Source organism: Saccopteryx leptura, chromosome 6, assembly GCF_036850995.1.
Source record: "Saccopteryx leptura isolate mSacLep1 chromosome 6, mSacLep1_pri_phased_curated, whole genome shotgun sequence".
NCBI lineage: Eukaryota > Metazoa > Chordata > Mammalia > Chiroptera > Emballonuridae > Saccopteryx > Saccopteryx leptura.
Genome location: NC_089508.1, coordinates 31,488,936 through 31,515,291, shown reverse-complemented (window position 1 = coordinate 31,515,291; position 26,356 = coordinate 31,488,936). Strand labels below are relative to the sequence as shown.

Genomic DNA, 26,356 nt, shown 5'->3' with positions numbered 1-26,356 from the left:
TGGGAGCCAGGCTCTGGGCAAGCAACAGCAAGCAGGTGGAGACAGGCAGGCCCAGGGCAGGCTCGCAGTGTGTGCGGGCCCTACTGAGCCTCCCTCCTCTCAACCCAGCAGCAGGGGTGAACCTTCAGAGTGGGACAAACACAGTCGTCAGAAACACACTTGCCTCTTGGCTGGGTGGGGGGTCTCATAGTTTCATATTTGCTGAAACAGGAGATTAGGCTCGTTATTTGGGATTCCAGAGGGCAAGACAAGGACCAGGGTGTGAACCACTATGGGGTAGAGGTGAGGACAGATTTTGGCTTGATATGAAGACATTCCTAAAAATGAGTATACTCCAACAATGGCTCTGGGGGCCTTTGGGATTCTGCACAGATAAAGGTTAGGTGACAGGATCCTCCACCTGGGGCTACACAAAGAACCTGATGGATGAGCAGTAGTCACAAGAAGCAGCCAGCGTCTGGCTGATGGAAGGCTGGAAGTCCAGAAGGCGACCCTGGCCCACCCAGCAGGAGCCATGCAAATAACTAGCCCATTGGATATTGAGTAATACACAACATTAAATTAAATCTACTATAAAGTAAAAGAGGAAACGTTTTCAACAATTGAAGACTATTCACTGCCACAGCAAACAAAAGCTGTCTAAACATTATACCACTGAATTTAAAAAAAATAACAAAAAACAAAACTGAATGCAGTAATTGCTTCTATGAAGGAGGACCACAAAACAAAAATACAAAAACACAAATACATTTTTTTTAAAAATCACCATTTTGGGACCCTTAATGTAATAGTTGATTCAGGCAAAGATCATCAATAAAGGCTAAAACCTTTGGGTAAAAAGTAATTGGGAAACAGGGTATTCATAAAGTATCACTATTGACCACATAGCTTAGCTAGTAATTATAGAGGGAAGATATGTACTTTTATATGGACAAGACCTGGCTGTTACTCACCTAACCAAATGATCAACCTTGGGATTTTAAAGAGTGACACCACCTGAAATCACGTGCCTCCTGATGGAATGCAGTATGAAGTGCATGATATACACATAATCAAAAATGTTTACTCTGACTCTCATCAAGTCTTTAGACCTAACTGGCAGTTTATTGGAAGAATGAGTGTTATACAAACAAACAAAATATAAAGAACTAACCAGACAAATCTAGAATATGGGACATTTTACAGAATAACTGACACGTCCTCTTAAACAAGTAAATGTCAAAACAAAAGTTGGAGATCTGTTCTACATTTAAAGAATAAAGAGACTTAATTAAATGCAATGTATGATTGGACACTGGGTTGAAAAGATATTTAAAAACATGTTGGGTGTAATTGGGAAAATTTGAATATGGAGTGTTATTAGATAATATTAGGGAATTATCAAATTACTATTGTGGTTATACTGGACAATGTTCTTATTTTATTTAATTTATTTATGTATTTATTTATTTATTTTAAAATATTTTTATTTTATGTATACTTTTTATTTTTTAGAGAGACAGAGAGAAGAAGGATGAGAGAGAAGCATTCATTCGTTGTTGCACTTAGTTGTGCACTCATCAGTTGCTTCTTGTATGTGACCTCAATGAGGATCTAACCCGCAGCCTTAGTGCTTCAGGATGATGCTCTAATGACTGAGCTAATCGGTCAGGGCTATGTATGTATGTATGTATTTATTTATTTTTTTCAGTGAGAGGAGGGGAGACAGAGAGACAGACTCCCACATGTACCCTAACCGGGATCCACCTGGAAACCCCGTCTGGGGCCAATGCTCTGTCCATCTGGGGCCATGCTTGTAACTGAACTATTTTTAGTGCCTGAGGTGGAGGCTCCATGGAACCCACCTCAATGCCCAGTGCTGATGCTCAAACCAGTTGATCCATGGCTGTGGGAGGGGAAGAGAGAGAGAGAAAAGGGGAAAGGGGAGAAGAAGAGAAGCAGAGGGTCACTTCTCAGGTGTTCCCTGGCTGGAAATTGAAGCTGGAACATCTGCTTGCTGGGGTGATGCTCTATGCACTCAGCCAACCAGCCAGGGACTATGTATTTATTTTTAATATTCTCATGTTAGGAGATGCAGGTTAATGTCGTGATGGATGAAGTGTCATGATGTCTGCAATTTATTTTAAAATGGTTTGGGACAATGTGTTTGTGTATTGTATGTGTGTGTTTAGAAAGAGGAAAAGCAGACTGGCAAAATGATAACAATTGGTGAAACTATATGAAGACTATATGGATACTCATTGCATTATCCTTCCACTATATTGGTCAGTTTGCAATTTTTCATAATAAAAAGTTGAAGAGAAAAAGGACACAGGAAAAAGATGGTGGGATAACAGAAGCTGATGAAGCCTGGCCGGCAAAACTCAGGTAAAACACAGTGTCAGAGAGCCAAAGATGAAATGGAAGAAATACAAATAAAACAAAAGAAAGTCATAGTGCCTGACCAGTGATAGTGCAGTGGATAGAGCATTGACCTGGGATACTGAGGTTTCTAGGTTTGAAATCCCTCAGTCACTGGCTTGAGTGTGGGATCATCAACATGATCCCAGGGCTGCTGGCTTGAGCTCAAAGGTCATTGGCTTGAAGCCTAAGGTCACTGGCTTGAACCCAGGGTAACTGGCTTGAGCCCAAGTCTGCTGGCTTGAGCAAGGGGTCACTGACTGGGTTTGAGCCCCCTGGATCAAGGCACATATGAAAAACAATCAATGAACAATGAGGTGACATAGTATGAGTTGATGTTTCTCATCTCTCTCTCTTTGTCTCCCTATCTTTCTGCTTCTCTCTCTCTCTAAAAAAAAAATTAAATAAATAAATAAAATAATGAGAAAGAGAGATACACACATGGAGAAAATTATGTAAGAAACATAAAAGAGAGAAATGAGTAAAGCAACAACATAGAATGGCCATAAAGAGTTAAAGAGTAGAGATTCCCAGTCAGAACACACAGAAACAACCATCTGCTTTTCTACCCTTCATCCACCCCCCCTCTTGCTTTCTCTCTGTCTCTCTCTCTTCCCCTGCTGCAGCCATGGCTCAGTAGGAGCGAGTTGGCCCCAGGTGCTGAGGATGGCTTCATGGCCTCCACCTCAGGCGCTAAGAAGAGCTCAGTTGTTGAGCAATGAAGCAATACCCCAGATGGGAAAAATATCACCCCCTAGTGGGCTTGTCATGTGGATTCCAGTTGGGATGCATGCAGGAGTCTGTCTCTGCCTACCCTCCTCTCACTGAACAATAAAAAAAGAGCTAAAGAGTAGCGAGAAAATGGTAGATATAGAATAGAAAGAACTAATATTCAATAGAAACATAATTGGAGTCTCCACAGAGGAAAGCCAAAACAATGAACAGATCAAATATGAATATGATTTTCTGAAATAAAGAGGACTTTCCTTTATACCTTGTATGAGAAAAAATTAATGCAGAAGTCAACTGAGAGACATATTAGTAAAGTTTTTAGACTTCAAAGATGATCAATCAAGCAAAATGATCAAGTCACTTAATAACCAGCGTTCTTCAGAACAACATTCAATGCCAGAAGCTGGTGGTGTATACTTAAAAGATGTTCCCGGGGGGGGGGGGGGGATGTGTTACCCAAGGATTTTATATCTTGCTAAGTTATCGTACAACTATAAAGACTACATAGTCTTGACCATGACAGAATTTAGAGAATGTAATTCTATGAACCTTTCTTGAGGAAATTACCAGTAGACGAAGGTCAGTCAACTGAAAGATAATTGGGGGAAATTATGAAAAAAACATTGGCAGCAAGGTTTGAATACATTTATTGTGGACTAAAGCTGAAATAATTTTACACATTAGAGTGACAGAGAAAGATGTGAAAATGATATGACCTGACAACAGATAAACAATGTAATTAACAAACATTGATAGAGGAAGGAGGAAAGGAGGTGAGAGGTAGAGTTTACTGATTGCACCATGGGTAATAGCTGGGAGTCAGAAAAATCCCTGAACAAGCAGCACTTTGAACATACAAAGCTTAACTCTGAGAAAGATGTTATTGACTGAAGTTGGGTAGAGAGGAAGCAAAGAAGAAGAAATGCACCTGATTACTTTTTTTATGGTTCATAATAAGGAACTAACAGACACTTGTTAAATAGAATAATTGAAAACTAGAGGTATTATATAAAGCTTTCTTTAAAAATGTAACAATTAGAGCAAAAACCAGAAATTTTTCAAAATTTGAGAATTATGGCAACAAAGACAACTGACTACATAGTGAAAGCATTTTAAAAATGATAAAAGCAGAAGTACTATAATATTAATATGATAGAACTAAGGCTAACATGTGACATATCAGTAAATGTTAAAATAGATTCAACTCATCTATTAACAGAAAAGAGACATTCAGACTTCTCCCTAGGCAAAACCCACCTTCATACTGTAATCAAGCAAATGACCCATCTAAGACAAAGTATTTTCCTAAAGGTTGAATATAAAAGTATGTACAAAGGTACATGAAACAAATGCATAGAAAAGAAATCACAGATTGCCTGACTGGGTGGTGGCGCAGTGGACAGAGTGTTGGACTGGGACGCAGAAGACCCAGGCTTGAGACCCTGAGGTTGCTGGCTTGAGCGCTTACTCATCCAACTTGAGTGTGGGATCATAGACATGACTCCATGGTCGCTGGCTTGAGCAAGGGGTCACTCGCTCTGCTGGAGCCCCCCAGTCAAGGCACATATGAGAAAGCAATCAATGAACAGCTAAGGTGCCGCAACAAAGAATTGATGTTTCTTATCTCTCTCTCCTGTTTGTCTGTCCCTGTCCATCCCTCTCTCTGTCTTTCTTGCTAAATAAATAAATAAAGCAAGCACAGGTCATATCTTAACATCACATAAGGTGAAAATGAAGGAAGGCACTTTATAATGCTCACAGATGCAAATCACAATGAAAAAGGAAACCTATATGCCAAATAAGAAAATGCAATAAGGCTGAATTACAGGAGATCAGGGGAGAAATAGACAAGCAAATGGATAGTAGGACACTTTAACTCACCTCTTTCAATCAATTACAAGTCATCTAGAAAAAAAATAAAAGATATAGAAGACCAAAATATCAGAGAAGTAGATACAGGTTTACAACTGCTCATTCGAAACTTTCCATAGTTTTTCAAAGTTTGGAATGGTGATATGGTACATGATCTGTGTATGAGTTAACAGTCCAGTTGGGGCTTGGGATAGCACCATACTCAAACACATCAACATTTCTGCAGTGAACCATGTGATGAGTAAATCAAGACAATGAATAACCTCACACCCGTAGAAAACAGGGTTTGCTGTCAAAGGAATCACAAACAAACATTTAGATTTCAGAGCATTTTGGACTGAAGAATTACAGAGTTGGGAAGGTGACTCTGTATTTGATGCCACAGAGGGAAGACTTTGAACTTCTATTTATAAGAAGGAATGATGTGCCTTGGAAGTGCCTGTCACTGGGGCGTGGGTGGGTGGGATAGGTCCAAGCAGAGAAGACTCTTTTTCAGGGGATTCAAGTACCAAGTGGGGAGCTGGACCAGGAGGCTAGCATGTTATTTTCTAACTTGAGATTCTAGAATTAAACTAGCCAGGGAAAGAGATGTGTTAGTGAAGGCAGGATGAAGAGAAGGGGTTCATATAATCCTAAACATCATCTGTTAGTTATAAGTCTGTTGAGATGAAAGCAAAATGGTACCAGTCCAATGTTCCAACATGTGGTTGGGAAATGTGTATGCAAGCTGCTAAATCAGCAAAGATAGCAAGCACACTCTTTAATTCACTCTGAGGATTGACACCATTCCAAAATAAACATAAAATGTGCTGAAAGGTGGGGTGTTGAAAGAGCAGCTAGCGTGCCCTCCCTCTTCCTGTGGCTGGAGACAGCCACCCCACCCCCCGGGGGGACTTGTAAACTCTGCCTGTTCTACAGAACACATGGGATGCTGCATGGATGGGGGTCTCAGCAGGCTCTCACATGGTCGCGGAGACCCTGCCGCTAGAGAACTTGGCCCATCCCTGAGAGCTGAGAGGTCAGGCGGGTGAGGGTGAGAGGAGGTGGAGGGGGGTGGAGGGCGATTAGGTCTTTCACAGACCATGATTTCTGGACTTGATGATCATGAGCTAGAACCGGGGGCTGGGAAAGACAACTCCCTGTGTCTTACTTACAACGTTTACTGAAGTTCTTCCGTACCCTCCTGGAATCACTCGGGCTGGGGTTACTGCCACACTCCTTATGGCTCCTGCACCACTCGGCCTGGAAAATGGTGAGGCTGGTGGAGTGAAGGTCAGTTTCACCCCCTGAGGCACTCATCACCAGCTTGTAAAGGTGAGCAAATATTCTGTGGCCAGCGGAGGGCAAAGTGCATGGGAGCCTGAAGGTCCCAGGCCCAGAGTGTGGGATTCACAGGGTCAGGGGTCCTTCATAACATTGATCACTTCTAGGCTTAAACAAAATTACACAAGTCACACGGGCCTATTTTGGAGTAGGAGGAAATAAAGATAAACAAAAAAGAAAACAAAAATCTCACCACCCAGAGATAAGCATGGTTAATATTTTAGTCTTGTGGTTTCCTAGTGGACCCAGGACTCTGTGGAGCTGCTTCCAAGATTCCATAAATGCTAGTTAAAATCTAATTGAAGATGCCCTGGCCAGTTGGCTCAGCAGTAGAGCATCAGCCTAGCATGTGGAAGTCCTGGGTTCAATCCCTGGTCAGGATATACAGAAGTGACCATCTGCTTCTACACCCCTCTCTCTTCTGTCTCTCACCTCTCTCTCTCTCTTCTCCTCCCGTAGCCATGGCTCAATCAGTTTGAGCAAGTTGGCCCCTGGTGCTAAGGATGCCTCCGTGGACTGCCTCAGGTGCTAAAATAGCTCCCAGAAGGACAGAGCATGACCCCAATATGGGTCTTGCCTAGTGGATCCTGGTGGGTTGCGTGCAGGAGTCTGTCTCTGCATCCTCGCCTCTCACTTAATTAAAAAAAAAAAAGAATTTAATTGAAGCATAAGGGATTGGACCACATAAAACTGCAATAAGCAAATGTGCAGATGAGATCAGATGAGCAATAACCTCTTGGTGACCACTAACCTAGGAATGTGTTTGTCTCTCTCTGCCGGCCTTGAACCTAGCCCCTCCTGCCACTCCTGGGTGCTAACTTGTACTTGCCACATATGTGGTTTGGTGGGCAGGCTGGAGCCCTGCAGACCTGCAGCTCTACTGTGGGGAGACACACAGGACCCCCCCTCTAGGGCAGCGCATGGTGTGGTCCTGAATCACAGGCTGCGAGAGCTCAAGAGCTTGGGTTCTTCCCTTCTGCCCACAAAGGTTCACCCCCCAGGGGCACTCCTGTGTAATGAGAATTGAATTCGTAACATATCATGGTGCCATGACATCATACAATGGATCATTTTTAGCACTGATCTTTTTTTTTTTTTTTTTACAGGGACATAGAGTCAGAGAGAGGGATAGACAGAGACAGACAGACAGGAACAGAGCAAGATGAGAAGCATCAATTATCAATTTTTCATTGCGACACCTTAATTGTTCATTGGTTGCTTTCTCATATGTGCCTTGACTGTGGGGCTACAGCAGCCCGAGACTGAGTAATCCCTTGCTCGAGCCAGTGACCGTGGGTCTAAGCTGGTGAGCTTTTTGCTCAAGCCAGATGAGCCCACACTCAAGCTGGCGACCTCGGGGTGTCGAACCTGGGTCCTTCCACATCCCAGTCCGAAGCTCTATCCACTGTGCCACCTCCTAGTCAGGCTTTAGCACTAATCTTATTGAGGTATCTTGCAACAGAAATATTTTTGAATATAAATGCCTTTTAATAAGTGGCAAATTGGTAATGCCTTCCTCATCCCTAAACCCACACTGTCCTGCACCGTGTGGCCCCTCCCCTGCCTGGCTGGCAAGGTCTCAGACCGACAGAGGATTGTAGAAACGCAGAGAGAAAGGAGCATGTGGGCACTCAGGTGTTTTTTTTTTACAGAGACAGAGAGTGAGTCAGAGAGAGGGATAGACAGGGACAGACAGACAGGAACGGAGAGAGATGAGAAGCATCAATCATTAGTTTTTCATTGCACATTGCTACACCTTATTGCTTTCTCATATGTGCTTTGACCGCGGGCCTTCAGCAGACCGAGTAACCCCTTGCTGGAGCCAGTGACCTTGGGTTCAAGCTGGTGAGCTTTTGCTCAAACCAGATGAGCCCACACTCAAGCTGGCGACCTCGGGGTCTCGAACCTGGGTCCTCTGCATCCCAGTCCGATGCTCTATCCACTGCGCCACCGCCTGGTCAGGCGACACTCAGCTTTTTATTTGACACTCAAAACAGAAGAGTCCTGATGATTTCAAGACCAAGGTCTGAACAGGTTTCAGAAGATATGGGAGGGGGAAGGGAGAGAATCAGAGAGGAAGTCCGAGAGAAATGAAGTCCCTTGGAAAGGGCTGGTACCCTGTCCCGTCTGTACCACTCAGGGCTATGACCTCAGGTTGGGTACAGTCGCCTGAATGAATTTGGGGGTCCTTAGAGCAGAAAGGACTTGTGCTCCTTCCCAGCTGGGGCCTGGGGGAATGGACTGAGATCCTAGAGTCCCCTGCTGTGGCCAGCAGCCATTGTGTGGAGAAGGCAGGATGGCACATCCGGGCTGAAAGGACCCCAGCTGGTGGACTTCTCTCTGACTGCTGTGGCCGCAAGGTCATGTGACTGGCTGGGTTACAGGGACTTCGTGGCTGGGATAAAGGGAAGTCGGGGACACGGATAGAACGTGACTGGGGAAGGAGTGTTCTGGGCAGAAGGAACAGCAGGCAGAGAGGGTCTGTGCTGGGGGCTTGTCTGGAGGCCGGAGGCAGCAGGGAGGCTCAGTGGTGAGGCAGCCAGGAAAGGGAGTCGGGAGGTGATGAGGAAGGGAAGGAGCTGGCTGCCTTGTGGAAAAGGCCCTCAGCAGAGCCAGTGTGGAGACAGACAGGGGACGGTGGCAGTAATCCAGACTGGAGATAAAGGTTTCTGAGACTCTCTCTGGGCTGTCCGGGCTGTAGGCCCCAGCCAGACGTGGGCCACGAGCCCTTGCAACCTGGCTAGTCTAAATTGAGATGTGCCCCAAGTGTAAAATACGCATTGAATTCTGAAGATTTACCACAAAAATTAGGAAATAAAAGATCGCATGGATAACTTTTTAAAATTTATTTATTTAAATTTCACACTGACAACTTCTAAAAATATCGATTACACATTGAAATGATAATATTTTGGGTGTGTTGGGTTAATAAAATATATTATTAAAATTAACCTGACCTGCCTCAGTTTACTTTTAAAATGTGGCTTCACCCTAGCCAGTCAGCTCGGTGGTAGAGTGTCTGCCTGGCATGTGAAAGTCCTGGGTTTGATTCCTGGTCAGGGCACACAGACGCACTCATCAGCTTCTCCATCCCTCCCCCTCTCCTTTCTGTCTCTCTTTCTCTCTTCTTTTCCCGCAGTCATGGCTCTACTGGTTTAAGCACATCAGCATGGTGCTGAGGATGGCTACATGAAGCCTCTACCTCAGGTGCTAAAAATAGTTTGGTTGTGAGCATGGCCCCAGATGGGCAGAGCATCAGCCCCAGATGGGGGTTGCCAGATGGATCCTGGTAGGAGTGCATGCGGGAGTCTGTCTATCTCCTCTCCTCTCACTTGGAAAAAGAAATTAATATCTGGCTTCTAGACAGACTAAAATTGCATATGTGGCTTGTACTAGAGTTCTATTGGACTGTAATGAGCTCGAGAGGGAAGAGAGGGTGGCAAGAAATGGCAAGAGCTCGAGAGGTGAGAAGTGAGGGCCGAGCAATTGGTTTACTGATGGTGCCGCTTGCAGAGATGAGGGACACTGAGGAAGGAACTGGCTGGGGAGGGGAAATTCACAAATAAATCTGGAAACGCTGAGTGAGAGATCTCTCTCTCATCCAGAGAGTTCAATCTGGAGTTGGAATTCAGAGGGAAAGTCAGGGTTGCCCATTTGGAAGTCATCAGGGTGTAGGCGGCAGTTCTGGTGCTGGGACTGCCAATGAGGACATGGACGTGAGTCCTGAGGTCGGAGCTCTGAGGCTTCCCCCAATGAGGACATGGACGTGAGGCCCGAGGTCGGAGCTCTGAGGCTTCCCTCAATGAGGACATGAACGTGAGGCCTGAGGTCGGAGCTCAGGCTTCCCCCAATGAGGACATGGACGTGAGGCCTGAGGTCGGAGCTCAGGCTTCCCTCAATGAGGACATGGACGTGAAGCCTGAGGTCGGAGCTCAGGCTTCCCCCAATGAGGACATGGACGTGAGGCCTGAGGTCGGAGCTCTGAGGCTTCCCCCAATGAGGACATGGACGTGAGGCCTGAGGTCGGAGCTCAGGCTTCCCCCAATGAGGACATGAACGTGAGGCCCGAGGTCGGAGCTCTGAGGCTTCCCCCAATGAGGACATGGACGTGAGGCCTGAGGTCGGAGCTCAGGCTTCCCTCAATGAGGACATGGACGTGAGGCCTGAGGTCGGAGCTCAGGCTTCCCCCAATGAGGACATGAACGTGAGGCCCGAGGTCGGAGCTCTGAGGCTTCCCCCAATGAGGACATGGACGTGAGTCCTGAGGTCGGAGCTCTGAGGCTTCCCCCAATGAGGACATGGACGTGAGGCCTGAGGTCGGAGCTCAGGCTTCCCTCAATGAGGACATGGACGTGAGTCCTGAGGTCGGAGCTCTGAGGCTTCCCCCAATGAGGACATGGACGTGAGGCCTGAGGTCGGAGCTCAGGCTTCCCAGCATTGGGAGCTGGGGGCGAGGAGGGAGATCTAGCCAAGGAGACCGAGGAGGAAGGACGGGTGAGGCGGTGGAGACCCAGGAGAGGGTGTGTCAGAACGCTGGGACTCTCCACTGCAGGTTCTGTCTGAACGCAGACTGCCTGCTGGGAGCTGGGCTCCCAAGAGAAGACAGTGGGGAAAGGCTGACCTACAATCTTGGCTCCTTCTCCTGAGCTCTCCGGTGAATCAGTCACTGTACACCCTCAGGGGTGAAGGTGTGAAGGGAGGGAGCTGGGCGGGAGAATGACGCCAACGCCAAGGGAATGGAGAGGCCCCCATTCCTCCCTTTACCTTTCTTTCTCTTTGAGAATTCAAGCAGCAGTCAAAACTGAGTCAGTTCAACCCCACGACCAACGGGTCTCTTTGAGTTGAGTCTTACCAGCAGCACAACCACACACACACACACACACACACACACACACACACACACACACACACACCCCCCGTTTAGCAGCCCTCCATGTCCTACAGGATTAAAATCCAAACTTTTTATGAAGACATACAAGGGTCTGCCACGACCTGACACCATTTTGGAATCCTCCCCATCCTGTTAGGGACTCAACTGTCCTTGGAGGGAAGTATTTTGTCCCTCCCGTATGCCCGTCATGTCTGTGTGCACTCAGTAACGTTCATCCTGCGGCCTCACGGGACGCTTTTCACGTACTCTTCATTCAGTGCCCCGTTTGCCTGCGTGGCTTCCCTCCAATATAGAAACCTGAGGATGAGCAGAGACAGGTGTGGGTGGACCAGCTGGCAGCTCTGGGGCACTCAACTGCCCCGGGGTTCGAAGTCCCAGAAGCCACCCCCTTGCTTAATGTGGACAGACAGACAACCCAGGTTTAGAAAACTGTTTTACTGTGAATGAAGGATGACTTAAAGACAAAAGTAAAATGGGCTCGGAAACAACCAAAAAGCCCATCAATAGATGACTGGATAAAGAAGATGTGGCACATATACACTATGGAATACTACTCAGTCATAAGAAATGATGACATCGGATCATTTATAGCAAAATGGTGGGATCTTGATAACATTATACGAAGTGAAATAAGTAAATCAGAAAAAACCAAGAACTGCATTATTCCATACGTAGGTGGGACATAAAAGTGAGACTAAGAGACATTGATAAGAGTGGGGTGGTTATGGGGGGAGGGGGGAGAGGAAGAGGGAAAGGGGGAGGGGGAGGGGCACAAAGAAAACTAGATAGAAGGTGACAGAGGACAATCTGACTTTGGGTGATGGGTATGCAACATAACTGAACGACAAGATAACCTGGACATGTTATCTTTGAATATATGTATCCTGATTTATTGATGTTGCCCCATTAAAAAAATAAAATTATTTTAAAAATTAAAAAAAAAAGAAAACTATGTACTACTCTTATTGGTTAATATCACCCTGTTAAAGTTAATTTTCTAAATAAAGTTTAAAAAAAGAAAAAAAAAGTAAAATGGGCTCCTGTCTGGGGAGCAGTTAGCCAGTGTGGAAGGTGGCAGGCCAGCCTACCGTCCTGCTGGTTCCTGCCTGTTTAAGTCTGATCGGACCCTTCAGCTTCCTATGGGTTCTGTGAGAAGCCCTCTGTTCTTTCAACAAACCCCCTTTTGTTTAAGACCAGGAAAGTTACGTCTGTGCTCTTCAGCCAGGCACTCTGACCAACACAGGGTGCAAAAACATCATTGGATTGGGTCCCCCTCGGTGGGGGGGACACGGTATGCAGTGTCTTAGGGTCCCTGTCAAGGTTCTCTTTTTTTTTTTTTTTTTTAATTTTTTTATTTATTCATTTTTAGAGAGGAGAGAGAGAGGGGGAGAGAGAGAAACAGAGAGAGAGAAGGGGGGGAGGAGCTGGAAGCATCAACTCCCATATGTGCCTTGACCAGGCAAGCCCAGGGTTTTGAACCGGCGACCTCAGCATTTCCAGGTCGACGCTTTATCCACTGCGCCACCACAGGTCAGGCCAAGTTTCTCTTTTTTGATCTGGGCAGTGTGTACTGCTGTATTTTATTATTCTTTGTAACACATATATGCATTATTGAGATGTAGAAAATAAATACTTCATAATACATACGTTAAATAAATTGCTGGAGTGTATTGGGATTCTAATCAGTTAACTCAGATTTCTAAATGCAACCCTGTTCCTGGGGGGGAAAAGTAAACTGGACCTGCCTACCTTCGTTGCAAGGGGGGGATTCAGTCAGTTCACACTAGTTTGGCAGAACCAATGTCTAATTGTTTGAGTTCGGCAAACCAGTTGTTAAAATGTCACTTGTAATCAGGGTTCCCTCGAAGGTGGGCGCCTGGGCAGCCGCCCTGCCCAATGTGAAAATCACAAATTTACATTCCTTACTATTTTAAAAAATAATTTATTGATTGATTTTAGAGAGAGAGGAAGGGAGAGAAAGAGAGAGACAGAAACATCATTGTGTTCCTGTATGTGCCCTGACTGGGGATCAAACCAGCAACCGCCGTGCTTTGCGCAGGGGTCATGCTAATCTTCTCTGTATCGTTCCAATTTTAGTATATGTGCTGCCGAAGCAAGCACACCTCTGTGCTAACCAACTGAGCTATCCAGCCAGGGACATTCCTTACTCTTTTTTAACGTTCATCTGTGCAACAGCGCATTCTAAGCACCTGTAGGAATGTTCATTCCATCCATAGGTGAAAAAAATTTGACGGAACTATGCTTGTAATGTTTATTTATTCATTTAATAAAACTCATAATACCCTTGGTGAAATGCTACATTTTAATTGCCTCGTGTTTGGAACTTCAGTTGGAAGTGAGGATGCCAATCAAGAAGTAATACTGCTTGGCCACCAGGCGGTGGCACAGTGGATAGAATGTCAGAGTGGGATGCAGAGAACCCAGTTTCAAAACTCTGAGGTTGTCAGCTTAAGTGTGGGCTCACCAGGTTAAACGCGGGGTTGCTGGCTTGAGTGTGGGATCATAGACATGACTTCATGGTCGCTGACTTGAGGCCAAAAGGTTGATGGCTTGGACCCAAGGTCGTTGTCTTAAACAAGGGGTCCCTTGCTCTGCTGTAGCCCTCTGGTCAAGGCACATATGAGAAAGCAATCATTGAACAACTAAAAAGGTTGCTGCAATGAAAAATTGATGCTTCTCATCTCTCTCCCTTCCTGTCTGTCCCTATCTGTCCCCCTCTCTTTCTCCCTGTCTCTTACACACACACACACACACACACACACACACACACACGAAGTAACATGGAAATATCTTAAATAACAGTTTTATTGTTTTTTTTGTCAGATATTATTTAATATTTTTCATTAAATTTTAAAACTCTTTCTTATAATATAACCTATTGATAGTTTTGTATACCTCATTTATTCTTATTAAATATTAAATGTATAAAATAATAAACTACCTTTTGGTATATCATTTTTTTTATACTTAAAACGGTCATTAGGGCAGAGAACTGGTTGTTAAATTACTTGAATCCCATCACTGTCTTGTTGATACAGCATCCTAGATCGAGAATAAAAAAAAGTCCCTGCCAGTAACAAACAATCTATAAGTATTTCTGTACCATGGAAACGCAGACTGTCCAATAAAATGCTAGGTTACACTGTCAGCTGTGACAGCCATTTGAAGTCAGCCAAAATTCTGAAATCAAGTAATCACGGCATAATGTTATCAGTAAGGGGTGATGTATTATTATTCCCCCTAAAAGTCCTTAAATTTGCCTTAAAAAAAGTCACCCAATTAGGAAAATTGCAAAAGAAAACTAAGAAGAAGTATAAGAAATTTGGAAATATTTTGCTGACAAAATCAGCAAGAGAACTTTTAAGCATGTTTGGACATTGTTTTATATCGATGTTTGTTGTAAATGATTTCTTTCCTTGGTTACATGTGAATGATTAAAGCTTTATATGAGTGCATGCAGGAAATTCCTTATTTGACACAAGAAAACATTTTATTAAATAGAGAATACCTACTCCAACTAAACATGTTAAAACAGGTTTGAAGGGACCCCAGGTTGTCATCAGCTTCCTGGGAACCCCAATGTCTTCTGATTCTGGGAAGGAGTGCAGGTTGGAATCTTTACATTCCCTGTAGCTACAATGGCAATCATATCAAAATATATAAAAGTATCAAATCAAAATGTTGTACACCTTAAACTTACACAATGTTACATGTCAATTACATTCCAATAAAAGAGAAAAAATGATTGCTTCGTTCCTGTAGATCATATTCCTTGTTTACCAGAAGCATCAAACCAACGGACAAAAATATTAGCTGTTCTCTTATCAATGCTGCCACCAGATGGCAGCAAATCACCTCTTCTGGGATTGCCTCGAACCCAGAGACTGCTGGGGGGGTTGCAGGGTGGGTGGTTAATAGGGATGTGTGTAGAGGCTGAGATCCATTATGCCTGAAATAGTAGGCTAAGTACTCGAACATGAAAATTTCACTTAGTCCTCGTATCTATGAGATAGGTATTAATATCTTCCCCATTTTGCAGAAGAGATCATTGAGGTTTAGGGAGGTTAAGTAATCTGGCTAAATTTATACACACCTTCAGCTGCAGAGTTGTGATCAACTGACTACAGAGCCTGACACCTTTCCCGCTGCGTTTTATAGCTTTTCCAAAGACGTATGCACACATCACACAATACAGTAGGACTGCTGAAAGAAGTCATGTGAACTGTTTAGGATTATGAGCAAATTACAGAGATTGTACTTTCTATTTTCTACATTTTTAAGTGAATTATTTAGTAAAACTTTCCATTTCGGGAAAATAATTTGGGATTTTGATTAAGATTGCAATTAACTTATAAAACACTGTGGGTAGATTTGCCATTTACACAGTATTTAGATTTCCGATATAGGATTATGGTAAATCTTTCCACATATATTCAAATTATTTCCATTCTGTCCTTAAATTAAATGTGATCATTTCAAATGCACAGCTCTCACACCTTTCCTGTTAAGTTTACTCCTCAGTATTTCAGTTCTGGTTACTTTTTAAAATGGACTTTCCCTCCAGTTTCCTTTATTTTTTATTTATTTTGTTTTTTTTTATTTAATATTTTTTCAAAGTTAGAAATGGGGGGGCAGTCAGACAGACTTTCGTATGCACCCTACCAGAATCCACCCAGCATGCCCACCAGGGGGCGATGCTCTGCCCATCTGGGGTGTTGCTCTCTTGCGGCTGGAGCCATTCTAGCGCCTGAGGCAGAGGCCATGGAGCCATCCTCAGCGCCTGGGCCAACTTTGCTCCAATGGAGCCTTGGCCGTGGGAGGGGAAGAGAGAGACAGAGAGGAAGGAGAGGGGGAGGGGTGGAGAAGCAGATGGACGCTTCTCCTATGTGCCCTGATTGGGAATCGAAACCAGGACCTCCACATGCTGGGCTGCCGCTCTACCACTGAGCCAACCTGCCAGGGCCCAGTTTCCATTTTTTCACTGGACATTTCTGTTTTGTGTCAAGGTATGTATTGATAATTCTTGGGCATTAATTTTTTATTTATCTGCTCTATCAAATCATCTTCTTGTTTTAACTTCATTCAGTTTTTTTTTTTTTTTAGAGAGAGACACACACACACACACACACAGAGAGAGAGAGAAGGGAGAGGAGCAGAAAGCATCAACTCTCATATGTGCCTTGGCCAGGCAAGCCCAGGGTTTTGTACCGGCGACCTCAGCATTCCCAGGTCGACACTTTATCCACTGCACCACCACAGATCAGGCTCATCTTCTTGTTTTAAGTTGAGGTAAAGTTTATGTAATATAAAATTAACCATTTTAAAGTAAACACATTCAGTGACATTTAGTATATTCACAATGTTGTGTGACCACCACCTCTGTCCAGCTGCAAAACATTGATTCACCCTGCACTAAAACCACATGCTCATTAAGCTGTTATTCCCTGCGAACCATCTTATTTTTTTGACTTGATTCTTAGAAACCAGGGCTGCGCTCATCAGGCCCTCTGGCATTGCCGCCCAGTAGAGGTGGTTGTGATGTGAGGTGACCAGGCAGGCTGTGGATCTTCTGGTCTCCTAAAGCATGGGAAACCCCACAGGTGTGGGCTTTCTCCATGATGGAGACTCACTCAGGTTCCTACCCCTCTTCCCTGCAGCGAGCCCTCCCCGCTTCCAAGGTAAAGCCGAGGCCTTGCTGACTTCCTGCCTGGACTCCTTGCTTCTGAGCTTGTTGGAAACAACTCGAGCTTCCTGGAGTTTGCGTGGAAAGCTCTGGATAGGTTTGGCATGATCCAGGTAGAAAAATGAGATGAGTCTAAGTTTTTTCCAAACCGTAGACACATCTCTGCCCCCAGCCTCAGTCTGCCTGAAAAAAAAAAATTGTTCAAGACATTCACACTGAACTGACCCTTGGACCTCCTTCGGCCAGTCACAAGCCTGGGTCTTGCTGCCAAGGATAATCGGTGCTTTGGCATGACTGGAGCCCAGCTAGGTGGTGCCGCCAGGGCTCACGAGGAGCCCCGGGCTTGTTTGCGGTTGTCAATACTCAGGGATATTTGCATAATATCTTCATATATTATTTGGATAAACAGAAGTGAATTCCTTTTTAAAATTTTTATTTATTTATTTTATCAAGAGAGGAAGGGGACAGAGAGAGAGAGAGAGAGACAGGAACATCGAGCTGTTCCTGTGTGTGCCCAGACTGGGGATCAAATTGGCAACCTCTGTGCTTCTGGGCAATTTGATGTTCTAACCAATTGAGCTATCTGGCCAGGGGTGAAATGAATTAAGTAAATTTCCTGATTAGTGATTAGCATACATTTGGCTTTGACCAAAGCGCTCAAGGAGACATTTGGTCCATGCCAAAGGATCGTGAAATTTGATCCTGCCCAAAGTGTCTAACCCTAAAAGCTGCTTCTGGGGTCAAATAGCCTATAATGTTTATTTCTACTTCTGTTTTACAGGATTAATACATAAAAAAATACTATTATGGTTTATAGGTCTAATAATTGTGTTGTGGCTGTATTGGCAATAATAATTCTTCTTCCCTAGTGGCCTGACTAGGGCTAGGCAAATGGATCAGGGTTCCAACCTTGTAGGAAAGTGGGACTTATGTTAACTATGCAGACTAAATGTCTCTGTGATGTTTTAGACAGGACCAAATGTCCTGCAAGGAAATTTTCCACATTCTTTTTATTTTGGACTGAAGGGTTTAATGTCACACTAGAAGAAAATATTGGTAAATATTTATGTAGTCTTGGAGTGGGAGGATATTCTAAATATAACACCAAAAAGAGACACCATAAAGGAAGAGACTAATTCACTTAATTCAAAGTTTAAAAACCTTCCAGCATTAAAAAAAATCCTAACGTTAAAACCCAAAGTAACAGCCTAATTGGTAGTGGTACAGTGGATAGAGCATTGACTGGGGACACTGACACCCCAGGTTCGAAACCTCCAGGTCACTGGCTTAAACAGTGGCTCATCCAGCTTGAGTGTGGGGTCGCTGGCTTGAGCCCAAGGTTTCTGGCTTGAGGCATGTTCACTGGCTTGGCTACAGCCCCCTGGTCAAGGCAAATATGAGAAGCAATCAATGAACAACTAAAGTCACACAACTACAAGGTGACGCTTCTCATTTCTCTCCCTTCCTGCCTGCCTGCCTGTCTCTCTGTTTCTAGCTCTCAAAAATAAATAAATAAAACAATAAGATAGAGAGATCTTTTCATCTATTTGGAAAGATGTTCATGTTGTATTATTAGGTGAGGAATGGAAATAGTGTGCATAATAAATCTCTTTTATGAAAATAAAAATAATGTGTGCATTACATGTTTAAAAAATAGATTGGGCAATGCAACAAAATATTCCAAGTGCCTGCCTCAAAGCAAGGAAGGAAGATTGAAGGTATATGTGACCTTTTTTTCTTTTGACTTATTGATATTTCCTTTTTATTTCAATGTTGAAATATCTGTACTAATTCCCTTGTTGCATTTATGTTTTTTTGCTTTACTCTCTTAGATTTTGAAAAAATATGATGAGACTCCTCCAGGCTTGTAACAAATCCAAACCAGACAGAAGAAGATGGATGCTTTCCCCCCATCGCTCCATTCCCCAGAGAGGACTGCTGTGGACAGGTTGGTATGTTTTTCCAGACATTTGTATGCACATAAAAATATGTGTATGTATATTTTAATACAAATGTGATTACACTACATACACTGTGCTGTAACTTGCTTGTTTCAGTAAACAATATGTCATGGACATTGTTTCATGTCAGTACATGTAGATCAACCTTATGCTTGAAAGAATGCATGCCTTTAGATGGCTGCATATTATTATCATGGACAGATAAATCCAAATCTTTCTTCTCTGATTGCTCTACAAAGAGCATGTATTACTTGTGTAACAGAAATGTAATAAAAGGTTTTCTTGGATAAAAAGTAGGAAAAAAAAAAACAAGGGAAGAAAGGAAGGAAGGGAAGGAAGATGGATGGCAGACAATCTTCTGGTTCACTTTCCTTTTCATGTGGACTCGGGGTCCCTTCCACTTGGATGCCTTTGCTTCTAGAGAGCTGTTGGGGTTTGATGAGGTCCAGAAAAAGAGCTGCTTACTCTGATTAAAGAGCAGAGGTCTGGCCTGACCTGTGGTGGCGCAGTGGATAAAGCATCGACCTAAAACACTGAGGTCGCTGGTTCAAAACCCTGGGCTTGCCTGGTCAAGGCACATATGGGAGTTGATGCTTCCTGCTCCTCCTCCCCTTCTCTCTCTCTCTCTCTCATCTCTAAAATGAATAAATAAAAATAATTAAAAAAAAAAAAAAAAAAAAAAAAAAAAGAACAGAGGTCCGGGGCTTTGGAATCTTTGGTGTCCTCACATTCTTTTTAAAAAAGTTTCCAGTTAATGACAGAACTAGTACAGGAAAACCTTCCCACTATTTTACCCTTACTGTAAATCTGTTCACTAGTCCATTTTCCATGTCTATAACTGGGTGGAGAATTGCTCTGCGTGTGTGTGTGTGTGTGTGTGTGTGTGTGTGTGTTGTGGATTGATCTGGGTGTCAAAAACTGTGCTAGGCGCAGTGTCTTCAGTGAAGCCCCATTAGGGCGGGTTAGAAAGCCAACTGCTTTGGTTCTCCACCTCTGCCTCACGGACGTCACCCCAATGTGACGTCTCCCCTCACTTTCTTTAAGTCCCAGCGGGGCCAGTGGAACTGGAGTGGTCCCACCAGCAGAGCCGAGGTGAGTGGTGTAGTCAGCTCATCAGTGGAGAGCCAGCTCCCTGGGGGCACAGTGGGGCCAGGAAGCTGTGACTCCTGCGCCTGCTGAGCCTCTGCCTTGGGCTTCGGTATGTGTTATAGACGGAATGTTTGTGTCTTCCCAAGTCCACACGTTGAATCCCTACCTCCCAATGCGGTGGTTTTAGGAGGTGGGGCCATGGCAAGCGAGGCGATTAGGACTCAGTGAGGACCTGAGGGTGGTGCCCTCCGGACGGAGGTTAGTTTCCTCAGAAGAGTCGTGGGAGACTGCGCCCACCCTCTGCTCTCCACCATGGGAGGCTGCAACAAGAAGACAGTGGTCTCCCGGCTGGGAGAGAACTCTCCCCAGAACTCGACCTGATCTCACACTTCCAGCCTCCAGAACTGTGAGAAATAAACTTCTGTTGTTCAGAAGCCACCTGGGTCCCAGTCTATGGTATTTCTGTTACCGCAGCCTGAACGGCTGTGGCAGTCTCTGGTGCGTGCATCCGCGCAGCAGGGGGCTGGGGGGACCCCCCCCCCCCGGTGGGAGTTTTCTTCTTCCTGCCCCCCCCTCCCCCCGCCCAGCAACCTTGGAGTCCACGCTGACGGCCCCCCAGCCTGCTGGTCTCCCAGTTCCTACCTTACCTCTCCCGCCCCTCACTTGTCCTCTATTTCCATTGTGTGTTTTCCTTAATTTAAATTTAAATTTTCTGGAACATTCAATGTGTTAATTAAATCAATCATTCAACAATTTCCCAAAGGTCTTTCTGTACTGTGGAAATAAATACCAATGGCCATGCTTTTGGTCATAGAAAACAGAGGGAAACAAGGGTTAAAGAAGCACCCACAGTGAATTGTCACATGGGCAAAATGGTCCCCAAAGGTGAGTATTGGAACCCAGGCCCCAGGTCCTGAGATCTTAGTTTGACAGGTTCTCTCATCTTCATATGTTACGGCTGGAGCTCTACCCTTACCCAGGTCAAGAGAAAAGACTGGGGGAGCATTGCTGATCATGATTTTAACTGGAACAGATGAAGAATTACCTCGTATTATGAAAGTGTGGTTGCTGGAGATCTTGGCAAATCAATGTTCTGTCCCTTCCCCGCCCCTCCAATTTGTCTTTCTTTTTAAACTGAAAATTTTTAAGCATGCACCATCACTGATGACACCAGCTTGGTTTCATCTATACTTAATCTCCTCACCCACGCTCCTTCTGTGCAAGCAAATTAAAGTCAGTGTACCGTTTTATCTGTAAATATGTCACTGTGTATCTCTAAAAGTTAGACTCTGAAGAAAATGTAACCCCAATTTTATTACCATACCTAAAGAAATGAACAACCCCTCATTTTATCATCAGTGAGCAGTGAACACATTTTCCCAACTGTCTTGCAGTTTTTATGAGTTTGTCTGAACCAGGATTTAAGAGGGTTCACACATTATAATTGATCAATATGGCTCTTATGCCTCTACTGGTCTGTAATTTCCTTCTCCATCTCTATTTTTTTCTTTTATAACTTGGTTGTTTTTGTTGCTGGAGAAATGAATTCTTTGCCCTGTAAAAGTCCCACTTTTTTGCCGATTTCCTAACTGTGGTATTTTTTAACATGTTTCTCTGTCCCCTGCGCTTGTAAAAATTAGATCTTGGAAGTTGGATTTGAAGTTAGGTCCATTTTAGGGATTTTTTGTTTGTGTGTTTTTCAAGACTATCTCATAGATGGTGGCATATACCTCCACTGAGAGATATATAATATCTGATTATTTTGTTTTTTTAATTTATCAGCCATTGATAATCATTGCTTAGTACATTCATTCATCATTCATTAAGGGTTATAAAAGTGATTATATTTTAATTCTATCACTCTTTCTTTGTTGATTAGCTAGAGTAATCCTATAAAGATTTCTTTATTATGAAAAGGGTTTCTCTGTTATTAATTCCTTACAATATTATGGTACTTTCATTATGATTAGTGAACCAATATCAACATATTATTATTAATTAAAGTTTATCTTTTATTCAGATTTCCTCAGTTTTTACTTAATTTATTTCCCTGTTCCAGTGTCCCATCTAGAATAGATATCACCTTTAGTCATCACGCCCCTTTAGGCTCCTCTTGGCTGTGACAGTTACTCAGACTTTCCTGGTTTTTGAGGAATACTAGTTGGGTGTTTTGTAGAACATCTTTCTGTGGGATTTGTTTGATGTTTTCCTCATGATCTGACTGGGTTTATGGGGTTTGGGGAACAATACCAGAGAGATCAAGTGCCATTCCCTTCATATTGAGGGTGCCTGCTTCTTCTATTTCTTCACTTACTAAATGTATTTTTCCTTCTTTTCCAAGTAAGAGAAGGGGAGATAGAGAGCCAGACTCCTACATGCGCCCCGACCGGGATCCACCTGGCAACTCCAATCTGGGGCCATGCTTGCAACCGAGCTATTTTCAGCACCTGAGGCAGAGGCTCTACAGAGCCATCCTCAGCACCAGGGCTGATGTGCTCGAGCCGATTGAGCCATGGCTACAGGAAGAGAAGAGAGAGAGGAAGCGAGAGAAGGGAGAGAGGGAGGGGTGGAGAAGCACACTTCTCCTGTGTGCCCTGACCTGACCAGGAATTGAATCCAGGACATCTGCATGCTAGACTAATGCTCTACCACTGAGCAAACTGACTAGGGCTGAGACTTACTAAACTTGAATAGGATCCCAGAGGTAGAAAGTGGCGGAGCCAGGAATCAAACTCAATCGCTGTCTGTCTACCTTGGAGCCCATATTCTTAACCACTCTGCCATACCAGTTCTCAAAATCGACTACTTAATTTAGCAAAGGCCCCACACGACCCTCTTCTTTCTAGTTCCAGCACTGTGCTCTCTCCCCAGAACCCTCTCACCAAGTGGTCACGAATCCTCTTTGATCCTTGCTTCCAGGAGGAGATATCTACTCTTCCTCCCTGTCCAGGGGCCAGGCCATTTCCTCTTGCCCACCTCCCTCCATCAAACTGCAAAGAAGCCCTGTGATGAATGGGAAGAAAAAGCGGAAGGGGAGGGAGGGAGGGAGATGATGAGAAAGAGGGGGTGGAGAGTGGGATGGAGTAGGGGCCACAGCAACAGAGCCACAGACCTTAATTTAATCACAGGCCCCATGCTCAATTTAACAGACACAAGGGCTCAGGATGGGGTCCCTATGTGCCGGTGGGGCAATCAGCCCACTGCCATTGCTGGGAAAGCAGTAACTGCGGATGACAATGTGTAAACAGTGGGGATGAATGGAGTGTGCAGGTGTAAGCGGCTGGGGCCAGCCCGGGCTGTTTTCACACGAGCTGCAGCTTGGCTCCCTCACTGCTGACCTGCTCCCCAGAATGGGATTAGTGGCAGCAGTTGGGAAACCGTTGTGGGTGTTGGAGTTTGGCACAGAGCAAGGGGAGGGACTGAGACCTGGGAGACCAGTAGCGGGTGTGTGAGTGAGTGTGTGAGTGTGTGTGTGTGTGAGTGTGTGTGTGTGAGTGTGTGTATGTGTGTGTGAGTGTGTGTGTATGAGTGTGTGTGCGTGTGAGTGTGTGTGAGTATGTGTGTGTGAGTGTGTGTGTGAGTGTGTGTGTGTGAGTGTGTGTGTGAGTGTGTGTATGTGTGTGTGAGTGTGTGTGTGAGAGTGTGTGTGTGAGTGTGTGAGTGTGTGTATGTGTGTGTGAGTGTGTGTGTGAGAGTGTGTGTGAGTGTGTGTGAGTGTGTGTGCGTGTGAGTGTGTGTATGTGTGTGTGAGTGTGTGTGTGTGAGTGTGTGTGTGTGAGTGTGTGTGTGAGTGTGTGTGTGTGTGAGTGTGTGTGTGAGTGTGTGTGAGTGTGTGTGTGTGTGTGATCTAGCCCCCTGGCCAAGGCACTGGCTCTCTGAAAAGCAAGGCTGGAATTTTAATAACAGCTAAGGGTGTCAGGGCCTGCGTAGCTCAGGGACCGGGCCTGTGTTTATGTCTGCTGTCCACCTTGGTGAAGAAAGCCAGTTGTAGGGAAGCTGGAGAGAGCACCCTAGGTCTTGACCTCAAGAGTAAGAGCTCTCCCGAGGGCCTTCTCTCCCGAAGCAGAGCTGGGGATGGTCCCAGGGAAGGCCAAGCAGTGGGCCAGGCAGTGGGCCAGGCAGTGCCGAGGTCCCTGGGCAGCGGGGCCCTTCTGCACCAATAGGGAGCCTCCCAGCCCCATCTGGGAGGGACAACAGTGGTGGTTGTGAGAAATTGGAGAGTTGCTGAGGGACAAGTCCAGAAAAGCCTGGCTATGCAAACATCTTTTATCCAAGGGCTCCAAAGCTTCTTCCCAAAGCTGCCCCCACTGGGCAAATGTAAAAAAGGAGGCACATGGGGTTCTCTGCCTAATCCCAGCTGGCTGGCTCCTGGCACGTACTACCCTATAATAATGATAATGCTACTCATGACTACTCTTACTTACTTTAGCCAGGCACTCTGCCAAACACTGTACTTCTATAAACTCCAGGGCTGCTTCACGTGCAGCTTCTGCAGTGGCCCTCTGGGGACAAAGGCAATGCCCCTTTTCTCTTGTCTCTCCCATTACTCCTGGAACCGAGCTGGGCCCTCGGGAATCCCAGTCTTCGTCTTGTAGGCGGTGGGGGGTCCACGGACTATTCTAGGTAGTTGATTGTTATTGGGTTTCAGGTAATGCTGGCTCTAGTGTGAGGGCTCTGACAGGGGAGGGATGGCTAGAGGCAAGGGTTTGAAGGAGTTATAACAGGCCAGGTGAGGGGTAAGGACAGGTGGGTTGAGAGACATGGAGGAGGTGACTTCCCTGGACTTCAGGACTGGTTGGCCTTGAGGTGTGAAGGCCCAGGACTCTGGTTTGAAGGGCCAGGGCTGGCTGGCTGGTGGCAGCAGCATCCGTGTCCCAGCAGGGAGCACATCTGTGTCTCAGCAGGGAGCACAGACGGAGGGGCAGGTTCATGGCGGGAGATGCTGAGTTGGGTTGGGAGTGACTTTCTGATGATTACTGTGGACTCAAGGTTAGTAATAGCGAGGAACAGAGAGCCAAAAAAGAGTCTGACGGGAATTTCCTGAGAGAGGCTCAGCATGCCAGGTCCCCACACCCACCGCTAGCCCAGGGCCTGGGCCCGGCTGAATCCCCTGGGAATGCCACACTCATTCTGAGCACCTGCTGCGTGCCAGCCCAGAGCTGGGAACAGTCAGGGCACACTGGATGTGCAAACTGGCGACAGACTCGGAAGAGAGGAAAAAGTCAAGTTGGTTCTAAAATACCTTGGGCACCAGCCAAGGGGAAACAACAGAGATGCAGGCCGAGCAGAGGCCCCGATCTGCGTTTCCTACAGGCCGCCGTTCAGTCCCTCCCCCGCTGGTTTGTATTTCCTTTCTAGAGAGACATGATTCGTTTTTTCCTCTTTTCAAGGTCCAGGCCCCCGAGGGTTAAAAACTGAAATGACTTTTCAACCAAAGGAAAGTCAGTGGTAAGTGACCCAAGCCTGAAGTACCGAGGGTGAGGAGTGGATATTGAATACTATCTGTATTTTTGGGTCATTTCCTATTTCAGTTTTTATTTTATTTTAATTATTTTACATTTTTATTTATTTATTTATTTACAGGGACAGAGAGAGAGAGAGAGAGTCAGAGAGAGGGATAGATAGGGACAGACAGGAACGGAGAGAGATGAGAAGCATCAATCATCAGTTTTTCATTGCAACACCTTAGTTGTTCATTGATTGCTTTCTCATATGTGCCTTGACCGCAGGCCTTCAGCAGACCGAGTAACCCCTTGCTGGAGCCAGCGACCTTGGGTCCAAGCTGGTGAGCTTTTTGCTCAAGCCAGATGAGCCTGCACTCAAGCTGGCGACTGGCGACCTCGGGGTCTCGAATCTGGGTCCTCCGCATCCCAGTCCGACGCTCTATCCACTGTGCCACCGCCTGGTCAGGCCCTAAAAGAAGAATTCTGGATCCAGAGGCTAAGAGCAGATCCCAGCTCTATAACTTGCCAGTTGTGTGACTTTGGGCAAATTTGCAGAAGCTTCCTGCCTCAGTTTTCCCACCTATCAAATGGGGATAATAATACCTACTGCATAGCACTATTTTGAGGGTCACAGATGTTCATGCATGTACTGCTTAGCAGTATGTCTGGCTTATTGTAAGAATCACTAAATATTATTATGATAACTGGGACTTGCTCAACCTTTCTGCTTCAGCTCAAGAAGGGCTCATTTTGGGGGACCCCTCTGGCTTTTCTATTCTATGTACAGGAGGTCACCTCAGTTTCTTGGGTCCTTAACATGAAGCCTAAAGGGAGGTCAGGACTGCCTGGCAGTTCATTGCTCCCACTCTCTTCATCTGAGATGCTTAACTCTGTGGGTCAGACTTGAACAGTGGTTTCTCCATGCTTGGATTTCTTGAAT

The 26,356-nt window shown here is 45.1% G+C and overlaps 1 protein-coding gene and 1 pseudogene across 1 annotated transcript in view; both read right to left on the bottom strand.

The window, feature by feature from the left end:
- Positions 1–6,293, bottom strand: part of SLC10A1 (solute carrier family 10 member 1) — a 32,844-nt gene extending 26,551 nt beyond the window's left edge. Inside the window, exon 1 of the mRNA XM_066342499.1 lies at positions 6,159–6,293. The gene's annotated coding sequence lies outside the window, so the exon portion shown is untranslated. The remainder of the gene's footprint in view (positions 1–6,158) is intronic.
- A 6,976-nt stretch (positions 6,294–13,269) lies between these two features.
- LOC136377831 (U6 spliceosomal RNA) lies at positions 13,270–13,339 on the bottom strand (annotated as a pseudogene).
- Positions 13,340–26,356: the final 13,017 nt, after the last annotated feature.